This window comes from Hemiscyllium ocellatum, chromosome 35 (genome assembly GCF_020745735.1).
Source record: "Hemiscyllium ocellatum isolate sHemOce1 chromosome 35, sHemOce1.pat.X.cur, whole genome shotgun sequence".
Classification (NCBI taxonomy): domain Eukaryota; kingdom Metazoa; phylum Chordata; class Chondrichthyes; order Orectolobiformes; family Hemiscylliidae; genus Hemiscyllium; species Hemiscyllium ocellatum.
In genome coordinates this window covers 43,268,227-43,282,801 of record NC_083435.1, presented here as the reverse complement: position 1 = coordinate 43,282,801, position 14,575 = coordinate 43,268,227, and the positions used below count along the sequence as shown (strand labels likewise).

Sequence of the window (14,575 nt, the reverse complement as noted above, 5' to 3'; positions counted from 1 at the left end):
AAGCATTTTAATAAGGAGCTTCTTTTTTAAGGCCTGTTTCAGCCACAGTCCCAATAAAAAGTAGAAGGAAAAGTCTGATTCCCCCACATATTTTGAACAGTACTTTTAGATAATTGTCAAATTAGAAGTGCCATCAGTAATTAGTGTGAAAAGGTCGGTTGCATTTCTTGGGCAAGGTTAGATTGCATGGAATACAGGGATAACTAGCCATTTGGATACAAAACCAGCTTGAAGGTAGAAGACAGCTGGTGCTGGTAGAGAATTGCTTTTCAGACTGGATGCCTGTGACCACTGGTGTGCCACAAGGATCGGTGCTGAGTCCATTGCTTTTCATCATTTATATGAATGGTTTTGTTGTGACATGAGGTGATATAATTATTAAGTTTTGCAGCTGACACCAAAATTGGAGGAGTAGTGGACAGTGAAGAAGGTTACCTCAGATTACAATGGGATCTTGGTCACACGAGCCAATGGCAGTGGAGTGGCAGATGGAGTTTAATTTAAATCCATGTGAGATCCAACATTTTGGAACGGCAAATCAGGCAGGACTTACACATTTGATGGTAAGGACATGGGGAGTGCTGCTCAGCAAAGAGACCTTGGATTTCAGGTTTGCAATTCCTTGAAAATGGATTCACAGGTAGATAGGATAGTGTAGATGGTGTTTGGTATGCTTGCCTTTATTGGCCAGTGCAATGACTACCAGAATTGAGAAGTCATGCTGCTACTGTACAAGATATTGGTTCGGCCACTTTTGGAATACTATGTGCAATTCTGGTCTCCCTGCTCTAGGAAGGACGTTGTGAAACTTGGAAGGTTCAGAAAATATTTAAAGGAGGTTGTTAGAGTCATCAGAAGATGCTGAAAGGGTGGATTGGGGGGAATATTTTCAGTTGCTGAGGGGTGATGTTAGAGAGTTTTGTAATATCATGAGGTACATGGATGGGGTGAATAGACGAGGTATTTTCCCCAGCATGGGGAATCTGAAACTAAAGGGCATAGGATTAATTTAAGAAGAGAAAAATGTAAATGGGATGAAGGTGTCAACTTTTCTTTCACAGAGAGAGTGGTGCATGAATGGAACGAGCTGTCAGATGATGGAGGAGGATAGTATAATGAAAACATTTAAAAGGCATCTGGTTTGTAGAGATATGAGTCAAATGCTGGAAAATACGACCAAATTTATTTTGGACATCAGGACAGCACAGATGAGTTGGACTGAAGGGTCTGTTTCCCTTCCCTGAAGGGTCTGTATAGTTTGTGCTATACAACTCTTTGATTCACTGACTGTAATTATGAGGCTCAATATATTATGAGGGAAAATAAAGTAATAAATTGTGTAAACATGACCTCCAAAAAAATCCATTGCAACAGGAAGAAGACAATGGAAAGATTGTAAAAAGAGAGGTCACAAAGAGGAAAGATAAACAATCAAAACTTAAATGCAGATGTAGATATTTTGAACAAATTCTTGCATCCAAAGATCAAGGAAAGGGTGACAAACAGAGGCTACAAAAGATGGAGTGAAGATATGGTTATGTTAACTATTCGTTTGTGGGATTTAAACATGTTTTTCTTAATGGCTTTGTAAAATTGTAACATGATTGAATTTCACCCTTATCAGTGGAATTCAAATAGTTTTTTTTAATTAAGAGAAGATACTTAGTAATGGAAAATGTTCAGAGTAGACACAGGAAAGATTTATTAAAAAATGAAACTTTATTTGAAAATCCACAAACAGAATGCAATTCGCAGGAGTCATAAACTGCATTTGCAAGTCAGAAGGATTGCTGTATAACCTCTCAGGCTGAAGTGAGAAACGGTCAGCTTTTTAGATTAGATTACTTACAGTGTGGAAACAGGCCCTTCAGCCCAACAAGTCCACACCGACCCGCCACCCACCCATTCACTGAAGGAAGACTATGTGCATTGGTCTGAAATTTCTGTTACTCCTTTACCTATGATTAAAGTAAACTGATTTCATAAAAATGTTATTTTGGTGTTGTTTCTTAATGAGTGATTAATCTTTAGGATTTTATTTTGTGAACAACATTACAAGTTGTTTAGTTAATGTTGCTATTTTCCTTGACGGTTTGCCATATTTGTAAACTGTGATAAAACCCTTCATCTATTTGTGATCCAGTTAAATGGAACTTCCATAACGTTCATTGTGATTGTGAGAAGCATTAGATATTTTGATGTACAGGAAATAACAAGTCAGAGTTCAAAGACAAATGTGAAAAAAATGAATCAAAGAAGAAACTCTTTGTCACAGCAGAAATTAATTAAAAAGTAATCAAATACCCGGAATGCAGCAGACTAACATGAAACATAAACCTCTTTATTGTCCAATACTTCCACATTTGTTTCAGTAAAAGCCAAATGATTTATTGTTAAATATTTCCTGTCTCATTGATGACGTATATTTTCAAAATAATGTTTTGTTTCAAGACTGTCTTGAACCAACACCAAATGTGCTCGACACTTCAGTTTCAAAAATTAAAACTAAATGAAGCAGACAAGCATAAAAATAACTGAGCAGTACAATGAAAAAATGAAATCAGAATCCAACATTGCAACTGAAAAAGGGAAAATTGGATCCATGGAAGTTAAAAGAAGTGGAGCTGTACTAAACTTGAGCTGGACACTAGCTAGCCTGTATTTAGAGCATTGAGCACTATTCTGGTATCAAAACTATAAAGCTGCATCGACTTGCTGAAGAGAATAACTCGGTTAGCTGAGATACTACCATTTACAATTATAAGTACTTTGGAGACAGTAGAGTTGGAAAATTCACTTCTACCCCATGTAGTGAGCATAAAGAAAATACGTTCAATAAATAATCATATGGAAAACAAGATGGAAGTGAATCATTGTGAGACTGCTTTAGCTATGGAATGCTGTAGAACAAAAATAGTTGAGCGATTATAATGTTAAATATGAATCTCACCGAGGTCATGAGAAAAAGAGAAGAACACTGGAAGGCTGGGCTAAATGAGATAGAATGGACCAAGCACAAAAAATAAATACCAAAAGAGACTGACTGTGCTCAATTACCAGTCTGTGTTCAGTGTGCTGTATGTAACATATTGTTTCAACTGTCAGTTCAGCACCTTACCTACCTATTGATGAGGACGTTGCTATGGAAATTGCAAATGGATAGCTGCAAAATGCCCAAAGGATTTCTGCAAAGAAAAGCAAGCTAGTTCTTTACAGTAGATCTTATGATACAGTAAATTGGTCATCGTTCGAGTAAATAAATGCAACAAGTATTAACCTAAATTATTGTGCTTTTTAAAAAATTGTCGCATTTCCACTTCATCCTTGGAGTAATTCCGTTAATTAAAGATTAGATTAGTTACAGTGTGGAAACAGGCCCTTCGGCCCAACAAGTCCACATCGACCCACCGAAGCAAAACACACCCATTCTCCTACATTTACCCCTTTACGGGCAATTTAGCATAGCCAATTCACCTGACCTGCACATCTTTGGACTGTGGGAGGAAACCGGAGCAAACCCACGCAGACACGGGGAGAATGTGCAGACATTACACAGAGTGTGTCGCCTGAGTCGGGAATTGAACCCAGGTCTCTGGCACTGTAAGGCAGCAGTACTAACCACTGTGCCGCCCTAAAGTTGAAGGTGATTTCTATAATGATGCCCTGGAAATACTTGGAACTGCAACGGGGTTGCACTCAGTTGTTTTTTTTAGGAATAATTAATTGAATAATTGAGGTCACCAAATATATGACCAGACTTTTGAATGGCTCTCAACTTGGATTGTGTCACTCCATACAAGCATTTGTGCGGCAACTTTAATTCTCCAATATAAATCCCACTTATCTTAAGATTTATACAGCATCACTATCATGCTGCTGATCAGTTTCTGAAAGTTTATAACAAATTAATTAAATACACCAATCAGAGAAGGATTAAACTGCCAGATATAAAGAGAAAAATCAAAGACTTCTTCCTACTCACCATCTCTGGGTCACTAGGATATGTTGTCTTGCTCTGGTCCCTCAATCCCTTGCAATCTGGACTCTCATGAGAATGTACATCACTATCAAAGCGTTGAGTGACACAATTAAAGTTAATTAAAGTGCTTAAAACTTTGTCAAACCAATCAACAACCAATGATGCCCATCTGATTTTATACTGCTAGTTTGCTTACCCTTGTATTTATTTTTCTTGTACCTTCTTTTTTGTTCATAATTCTGTACTAGTTTGTAACATCTTACCAATCCTCTGGCTTGCCTCTCATCTTCACCACATCGTATGCTTTTTCTTTAGATTTGCTGCAGCCTTGATGTCCCTTATCAGTAACAGCTGCATCTAAGTATGTTTCTTCTTCTTTGGAATGCATGTCTCCTATTTCTCCAGAATGACTCCCAGTATTTCTGCCATTGTTTCTCCACCACCATTTGTCCCAGGCTAAATTTCCAATCAATGCTGAGCTGCTGCTCCCTCATGCCTTAGTAGTTGTCTTTACTCGATTGCAATACTGTTAAATCTGATTCCAGCTTGTCTCTCTCTCTCAATCTACAGAATGAATTCTTTGTTTTATGGTCTCTGGTCCCTAGTGTCCCTTCACTTTAAACTTCCAAATCAATTCTATCCCATTACACATCGCCAAATAGAGAATTCTCTGTTCCATAATGGAGTCTATTACAAGCTGCTCCGAACAAAAACATCTCGTAGATCTTCCAGGACCATCTTCCCATGAGAGATGCTACCAACCTGATTTTACCAGTCCAATTGCATATTAAAGGCCTCATGTATATCACAGTAGTTCCTTTCTGCCTGTCTTCTCTTTGTCTTGAATTACTTTCTGTCCCACTTTCTGATTATTGCTAGGGGGCTTGAAGATAACTCCCATCATTTTTTTTCTACTTTGCAGTTCTGCAACTCTACCCACACATCTGATGACTTCAAGCTCTGTGTCATGTTTTGTTATTGATTTAATTTCATTTCTTTTGAACAAGGGGATATAGCCCTCTCTCCATCTGTTCTCTCAAAAGTACATAATCCTTGGATATTTAGTTCCCAGCACTGATTCCATTTTGGACACTTCCCTGTGTTGTTCACAACATTATTCCCATCAATTTTAATCTGTGCAAGAGGTTCATTTATCTTGTTTCATACAGAGACTGCTTTTAAGCACAGCATCCTCAAGACTGCATTGACCATTCCCTTCTCATGTCGTTCCCTTATCTGGTGTCTCTGAAGTTCGGGTCTTGACCATTTCAATACTCTGTGCTCTATTACTTGCCCTGGAAATTTTAATAAAATCTCCTGAGCCTCCCTCGCACCATTAAAACAGTTTAAAGTCCTTGTGACCAACTTACTTGTCCTTTCTACTTGGATCCTAGTCTCAAAACTGTTCACATGGAGACCATCCAGATGGTACAATTCCTCTATGTCCCAATACTGATGTCACTGCACCAGGAAATTAATGTCCTTTTTCCCAGATCACTCCTTTTGTCACGTGTTTTCTTTCTTTATCTTCCTATCTCTCACCAATTTCCATGTGGTGAAGTCCAGAGATCACGACGTTTGAGGTCTGGTTTTCTAATTTTATTCCTAATTCCTACTATTACCCAATACGAGCCTCTTTCCTTCGTTACCTTTGTTATTGGTGCCAACATGGAGCACAAAAACTGGACCCTCCCTCTTCGGCTCCAATGTCTTTTCAAGCTGATTCTAGATGACCTACAACTTGACAACAGGCATGCAAGCAACAAACAATATGAGACTCTCAATCCTGTTCACAAATTTCTCTTGAATCCACAGCCCTCTCCCGCTTTTATAGAATGCCCTACCACCCCCATCATATTTTTCTTCGCACTTCCCCATTTAAATGGCTTCCTGGTCAATGTTGCAGTGGTTAGTTTGATTATCTACCCCGAAGACTTTTTCCTTATCCATATGTAAGCAAATACCTCACACCACTTGGCAAAGTTAAGAGCAGAGATTCCTCCAGTGTTGCATTGAGGATCGCTCCACCTTCCTTACTGGTTGTCACACACCCCCGACCAATAGCCAAATTTGAAATATTTGTGTGGCAAGTTGTGACTGCCTGGATCAGAGCACCAAGGTAAGTCTCTGTCTTCTGAATGTGACGCACTGTCAGAATATCGGATTCCAGTTTATCGAAGTGAAGAACTGGAACTTGTCGCAGACTTAGGTGTATGAGTGGTTCATTGAGGTCTGGGTTAAAAGAATTCAAGTTTGTTTAAACTTGGAATTCAATAACAAGGGAGCCAAAGTTCAGTCATGGTGCATATTCAAGATGCAGTTGAATAAATAATAAACAAGGGAGATCAAGGGAGACTGGGAAAGGCAGAAAAGTGGCAAAACAACTTCCTATCATTGCCGGATATCAACATTTTCAACAAGCATTGACTTTTTTTTTAACCCACTTATATTCCGAAAGAAAAAGTAAAACCCTTTTCTCTCTTGTTTGCATTTTCCACCTTATGCGTGAATGAATATGTGTGATTCTCTTCCTTTCCTCCCCTCCCCATCCGCCTTCCGCTTGAAAATTCCCTCTGGGCGACCCTGCATCCTTCACTCCCAACTTCCTACTACAGCCCTATGGCATGTTCCCCTGCAACTGCAGAGGTTTTAATGCCTACCCATTACTTCCTCCTTCTTCTGTGTCCAAATGCCCAAACACACCTTCCAGGTGAAGCAGTGTTTTACCTGCATTTCACTCAATCTAGCCAACTGCACTCATGGTCACAATGTGGTCTCCTTGACGTTGGGGAAATGAACACTTTTGTTCTGTCAGGAAAAAAGTCCTGGAGCTTCCTATTCCTGCCACTTCAACACACTAACATGTCCCCTGGCCAACCTTGCTGTCTCAGGCTTGCTGCAGTGCTCCAGCGCAACTCAGTAAAAATGGAAGTACTGCACCTCATTTTCCACTTGGGAACACTATAGCTTACTAGGCTCAACACTGAGTTCAATAATTTCAGAGTTTGAGGCACCTTCTCCCATGTCCTTACCTCAATCCTCATACACCAGGCCTTGTCACATGGTCTACTATTACACAAACCCCATTGTTAGCTGACGATTGTCCCCATCAGTGGCCATTCATTCTCCCTGACTGATCGTCATCTTCTCCTTTTCCAACGGTTCTTCTCTGGGCTCTATCTCCACCTATTGTTTGGTCTGTACACACTTTGCCCACCCTATCTTCTGCATTAAAAACAGGTTCCTTCGCTCCCATCTGTTCTGAGGTAGGGTCAATGGACCCAAAACGTCAACTCCGATTTCTCCCCACAGATGCTTCCCGATCTGCTGAGCTTGCCCAGAAATTTCTGCTTCAGACTCAACCCCAGCTTGTCCACCAGTTCCAAAAGCTTTGCCGTACTCACCTCTGTCAACCACTGTAAATAACTTCTTCCACAACCAAGACACTTCTGGCCTCAGAAAAAGCCAGCTTTAGACAAAGTTCTCCCCACTTAAATCAACCAAATACAATACCCAAAACATTCATTCCTTGTTGCCCTTGAGTTCAATACACCTAAACTCAAACTGGAATTGGAGACTTTGATCCAGGCAAGTTCCCATTTCATTATGGACCAGGGCAAACCCTGTAAAAACATATCAATGAGACAGCTAAATCCTATTTTTTTCTTATGTACAGGTATATGTAAGGTACAGCATTCCAGATGTGATTTGATTGGACAAACTACTTGGTTTTAAGCAAAACACACTTTATTCTTTCATCATAGTCAAAATACAAACAAAAGAAGGCATCACTTAAACTCTGTCAAAATATTTGACAACATATTATTTAACTGCTATTCATCAACTGTTTCAATATAGCAGTACTCAAGGGAAATTCAGCAAAATAGATTTCCCTCACTTTCCATCTCATCCAGTCCAAGCGAAGAAACACCAACCGAAAGAATCTCGCTGCAGAGAGAGAAATCAAGCTTTTTCAGCAACACAAAGGGAGCTGTATCTAGCAGTTTCAACTCCAAAAATCCAATTTCCACAGTTGAATCGCAAATGTAAAACCCAGGGTCTCTGTGAGCCTGACTCCACTCAATCCGGCTTTTTCTGCCTAATTTAGAAAGAAAGAACAAAGCTTACTCAGTCTGTTTTTCATGGGGCAGATACCTCAGCATCAGGTTTTAGAGATGCCTCTTCAAAATAAACAGAACATACTAAACCAGTCTGGCTTTCCAAGTTTATATTTTTGTGTTATGATGCATCCATTACTACATGTAGACAGACCGACGAAGGGAGAGGCCATTTTGGATTTGGTACACGGCAACGAGCCAGGACAGGTGCCAGACCTCGCAGTGGGAGAGCACTTGGTGACAGTGATCACAATTGCCTCACATTTAGCATAGCCTTGGAGAGTGAAAGGAGCAGTTACCAAGGGAAGATATTTCACTGGGGAAGAGGAAATTATGACACTATCAGACAGGAGTTGGGAAGTACAGACTGGGAGCAATTGTTCCACAGAAAGGGCACAGCAGACATGTAGAGACTATTTAAGGAGCAGTTGTTGCGAGTGATGCACAAATCTGTTCCTCTGAGACTGGTAAGAAAGGGTAAGATTAAGGAACCTTGGATGACGAGAACAGAGGAACTTCTCATCAAAAGGAAGAGGCAGCTTACGTCAGGTGGAGGACACAAGGATCTAGCACAGCTTTAGAGGATTATAGGCTTGCTAGAAATGAGCTCAGAAATGGTCTGAGGAGTGCCAGGAGAGGGCATGAGAAAGGCTTGGCAGATAGGATTAGGGAGAACCCAAAGGTGCTTTACTCATATGTGAGGAATAAGAGAATGCTCAGGGAGAAAGTAGGGCTGATCAGGGACAGTGAAGGGAATTTGTGCGTGGAATCTGAGCAGATAGGGGAAGCCTTAAATGAGTTTTTTGCTTTGTTTTTCACCAAGGAAAGGGAACTTGTTGCAAATGAGAACTTGGAGGAGCTGGGATACAGTCTTGACCAGATCAAGATTGATGAAGTGGATGTGCTAGAAATTTTGGAAAACATTAAGCTTGATAAGTCTCCAGAGCCAGACCAGATTTATCCTAGGCTGCTCCAGGAAGCGAGAAAGGAGGTTGCTAAAGCAACTGGTGAGGATATTTGCCTCCTCACTCGCCACGGGAGTCGTACCAGAGGATTGGAAGGAGGCGAATGTTGTTCCTCTTTTCAAGAAGGGTAATAGGGAAATCCCTGGCAATTATAGACCAATCAATCTTACATCTGTGGTCAGCAAAGTTGTGGAAAGAATTCAGATGGATAGGATTTATGACTATGTGGCAAAGCATAGTGTGATTAAAGGCAGTCAGCATGGCTTTGTGAGGGGCAGGTCATGCCTCACAAATCTTACTGAGTTCTTTGAGGAGGTGTCAAGACAGGTCGACAACGGTACAGCAGTAGATGTGGTGTATATGGATTTCAGCAAGGCATTTGTAGGCTGATTCATAAAGTCAGGAAGTATGGGATACAAGGAGATTTGGCTATCTGGATTCAGAATTGGCTGACTGACAGAAGGCAGAGAGTGGCTGTGGATGGAAAGTATTCTGCCTGGAGGACAGTGTTAAGTGAGGTCCCACAGGGCTCTGTTCTTGGCCTCTATTCTTTGTAGTTTTTATAAATGATTTGGATGAGGAGGTTGAAGGGTGGGTTAGTAAATTTGCAGATGACACAAAGGTTGGAGGTATTGTCGATAGTATAGAGGGCTACTGCAGGCTGCAGCATGACATAGACAGGATGCAGAGCTGGGCTGAGAAATGGCAGATGGAGGTGAACCTGGATAAATGTGAAGTGATGCATTTTGGAAGGTCAAACTTGAATGCTGAGTATGGAATTAAAGACAGGATTCTTGGCAGAGCGGAGGAACTGAGGGATCTGGGTGTGCAAGTACATAGATCCCTCAAAGTTGCCACCCAAGTGGACAGGGTTGTTAAGAAAGCAGATGGTGTTTTGGCTTTCATTAACAGAGGTATCTCGTTTAAGAGCCGCGAGGTTTTGCTGCAGCTCTACAAGTCCCTGGTGAGACCACACTTGGAATATTGTGTCCAGTTCTGGTCACCCTACTATAGGAAAGATACAGAGGCTTTGGAGAGGGTGCAAAGAAGGTTTACTAGGATGCTGCCTGGACTGGAGGGCTTGTCGTATGATGAAAGGTTGAATAAGCTCGGATTTTTCTCTCTGGAGAGAAGGAGGAAGAGAGGAGACCTGATCAAGGTGTACAAAATAATGAGAGGAATAGATAGTGTCAATAGACACTTTTCCCCAGGGCAGGATTGACTGGTGTGAGAAGTCGTAGTTTGAAGATATTAGGAGGAAGGTATTAAGAAGACCTCAGAGGTAGGTTCATGCAGAGAGTTGTGAATGCATGGAATGCATTGCCGGTTGAGGTGGTGGAAGCAAAGTTATTGGGGACATTTAAGCGACTACTGGACATGCACATGGATAGCAGTGAGTTGAGGGGTGCGTAGGTTAAGTTACTATATTTTACATTAGGATTAAATCTTGGCACAATATTGTGGGCCTAAGGGCCTGTTCTGTGCTGTACTTTTCTATGTTCTATGTTCTATGTACATGCCTGTTCGACCAATCAACATGATCAAGGCTGATCTTGGGTTGTCAATTGTTTCATTGGGTCTGAATACAGAGGATGTTTGCACAGTTCGTAATTATGGATATTGGTTGAATAGCTGTGAATATACAAAGAATACCGTGATTGTATCACTGCTGCGACCTCCTGTGAACTAGTTTGATATCCAGACCTCCAACCTGGAAATACTGATGAATTTTAAATGTTATGTGTGTCGTGAAATATTTTCATTCAGAATAAAAACAAATATGTGACAGACAATGGTTTTGTACCAAACGGCTCTTTGGAAGGGGATAGATAGAGAACCAAATGGTTTTAATATGGGTTGTTTTCAGAAAACAGTGTTTAGCAACATCAACTGTCAGATCAATTTTCCGCGTAATCCTGCATTTCATGTTAATCCAAACAAATCATGCACGCCTGTTTACTTGGAGTTTAACAGAGATACATTGTAGTCTGTTCCATCTCTGAGACTGATACAGTTGCAAACCATGCTGCGGGCAAAGCTTTATTGATGGGGCATTATTATTCCACCTTGAAATGGTGCATTTGCCTTAACACTACGAAGACAAATATGAATTCAAAGTCATTTCAATCTTTATGTTAAACCATTCATTTATCTGCATTGTCCTGAATCTTTTCACCGTATACATGCTTGCACAGATGTCAGTGAACATCATGACTCTTGGATTTCTGCCTCATTTTCTCACAAAGTATTCAACAATCTTAAAGCAAAATCTTTCAACTTGGTTCCTGGCATATTGTTGACATAACCTCCCATTTACTGTGCACATACCTCATGGGTGGCACGGTGGCACAGTGGCTAGCACTGCTGCCTCAAAGCGCCAGAGACCCGGGTTCAATTCCCGACTCAGGCGACTGACTGTGTGGAGTTTGCACGTTCTCCCCGTGTCTGCGTGGGTTTCCTCCGGGTGCTCCGGTTTCCTCCCACAGTCCAAAGATGTGCGGGTCAGGTGAATTGGCCATGCTAAATTGCCCGTAGTGTTAGGGGTAAGGGGTAAATGTAGGGGTCTGGGTGGGTTGCGCTTCGGCGGGTCGGTGTGGACTTGTTGGGCCGAAGGGCCTGTTTCCACACTGTAAGTAATCTAATCTAAAAAGAACCTCCTTGAATCTCCACTGTGTTGGTCCATTGATAGAAATTTTTATGCATAAACTGACCTTCTTGGATAATGTATCAAGTCAATACAATGCTTCTCAATGTAAAAGAAAGCACTGACAGTGAATTGATTTCACACCATATCATTCACAATACTCTGACATTGACAGAAATATTGAAAATCAGGATAACAGATTATATCATATTCCTGATCATGGGATTATTCTTGTTTTCACTGTGTTTCAATGTACATTGCAAACTCTGTTTGTGGCTATCATGATTGATTCGTAAAGTCATAGAGATGTACAGGATGGAAGTGAATCCTTCAATCCAACTTGTCCATGCCGATCAGATATCCTAAATTAATCTCGTCCCATTTGCCATCATCTAGCCCATATCTTTCTAAACCTTTCCAATTAAAATACACATCCAGATGCATTTTAAATGTTGTAATTGTATCGTCTTCTACCACTTCCTCTGGCAGCTCATTCCATACACGCATCACCCTTTGTTTGAAAATGTTATTCCTAATGTCCCTTTTAAATCTTTCCCCTCTCACCTTAAATCTGTGCCTACTAGTTTTCGACAGCCAGAGTTTTGGGAAAACACCTTGACCAAACACCCTATATATGCTCTCATGATTTTATACACTTCTCTAACGTCAACCCTCAGTCTCCAACACTCCAAGGAAAATAACCCCAGCCTATTCAGCATCTCCCTATAACCTAAACCCTCCAAACCTGGCAATAATATTGTAAATCTTTTCTGAGCTCTTTCAGGTTTAACAACACCGTTCTCCTATGGCCAGGAAATCAGAATTTCTTGCAGTATTCCAAAAGTGGAAGAACCAATATGCCGTACAGTCACAGCAAGACCTCCTAACTCATTTATTCAATGCACTGACAGCAAGATCAAGCATACCAAACGCCTTTTTCACTATTCCATCCACCTGCAACTCCACTCTGAAAGAACTCTGAAATACTCTTGAGGACCTTAGCATTCAATATATAAGTCCTGCCTTGATTTGCCCTAAATGTATAGTTACTACCTTGAACAATAAAATTAGGAATCGTAACACGAAAGGTGTCAGGATGTTGTCAAACAACTCAAATGACTTCCACAAAGGAGAAATGAAATCAGCTGTTGCAGCATAGTGCCATGGTACGTTGTTAATTATTATGGCAGGTTACTTTCGTAACAATAGGAAACTATCCTCTGACAGCTCATTACAAACATGATGTTGATAATTGCTATTGCTGTTTTCTCTGTGGATTATTTTGATTGCAACCCTTGATCAGGGAGAATTATAAAAATATTGAAGGTAAATACAATGGCAGACCAAACAAAACAGTCTAAAGCTATAGAAATGCATCAAGGTTGATAGTGCAGGCAGTGGTTGGGAACTGAAATTAAATTGACACACACCTGTTAGCAATCCAGTGCAATACCACTGCTGCCAAGTGATCTGCCACTGCCATGATTGCCAGGTAGTGGGTGATGCATTTGAGAGGCCGTAATTTCCTCATGAAATAATCACAGTTGTGACGACTTGAGGCTGGGTTGTGGATGCAGTTATTGTTTTGATGGATCAGCTAGCGGTTTGTCATGCAAACACTTCATCACCATGCTAGTTAACATCATCAGTGCGATGTCTGTGAAGCATTGCTGTTCTACTCCACTTTAAATTTGTGAGATCCTGCCTTTTAAGGTGGGTTGTGTCATTTACGGTTTTCATCTGCAGTCGTTTTTATATGAGGTCGATTTCTATATATTTGTTTATGGTTTTCCGTGTTGAAAACCAGGCCTTTAGGAATTTCCATGCGCACCTCTGGTTAACTTGTCCTCAGACAGTTATATTGCCCTAGTCAAATTGATGGCCCTCCTTGTCTACATGAGATGATGGAGAATTGGTTGTGCCATTTTGCTGTAATTAGTGTTTGTGTATCTAGTTTTCTTCTAATATGTCTGATGTAGTGTTTATGGCAGAGATTACATGAGATATTGTATAATATGTTGATCCTGCAAAGTCTTCATCTGCTGATGCCTATCAGACCGACGCCAAGAGGACACTGTATGCCCTGATTCTCTGGTCACCCGACCCTATATCAAGAACATATCAGAAATGATAACCAGACTCCTACAACCAGTAGGAATCGTGGTAGCACACCAACCCACAGTCACACTCCGCCAACTACACACAAGGACGAAATACCACATACCCACAACATGCAGGACCAACGGAGTAGAACAACAACACTTCAAGAAGTCGCACAGATGATGTTACCTAGTGTGGTCGTGAAACATTTTCATGACAACCTGCTAGTTCGGCCAGCAAACCAACAACGGAAACATAATTGCCATGCCAGCAAACCAACAACGGAAACATAATTGCCATGCAGTTGACTGTATGTGGTCGTGAAACATTTTCATGACAACCTGCTAGTTCGGCCAGCAAACCAACAACGGAAACATAATTGCCATGCAGTTGACTGTATGGAATAGTACATTTAGAGTTACTCTATGGGTATTGAGAAAGTTAAGTGTAATCAATAATAAATTTTTGAAAGAAGCATCGCTGCATTCATATTCTGATTCTTCTGAGACTTTGCTAATTTATACAATTTCTCATTAGTGAACAGGAGAACGTGGGAATGGAAGCCTCCTAATGAAATCAAACGAAAATAGGTTGATATCAGGTAGTGATAAAGATTAAATTAGATTAGATTCCCTACAGTGGTGGAAACAGGCCCTTTGGCCCAACCAGTCCACACCGACCCTCCGAAGAATAACCCACCCCCGACCCATTTCCCTCTCACTAATGGACCTAGCACTATGGACAACTTAGCATGGCCATTTCACCTGAT

At 40.8% G+C, this 14,575-nt stretch overlaps 1 long non-coding RNA gene across 1 annotated transcript in view; it reads right to left on the bottom strand.

Annotated features, from left to right (window-relative positions):
- Positions 1–7,748: 7,748 nt before the first annotated feature.
- LOC132832441 (uncharacterized) overlaps positions 7,749–14,575 on the bottom strand; it is a 33,565-nt gene continuing 26,738 nt past the window's right edge. The window contains exon 4 of the long non-coding RNA XR_009646938.1: positions 7,749–8,078. This is a non-coding gene — a long non-coding RNA (uncharacterized LOC132832441). The remainder of the gene's footprint in view (positions 8,079–14,575) is intronic.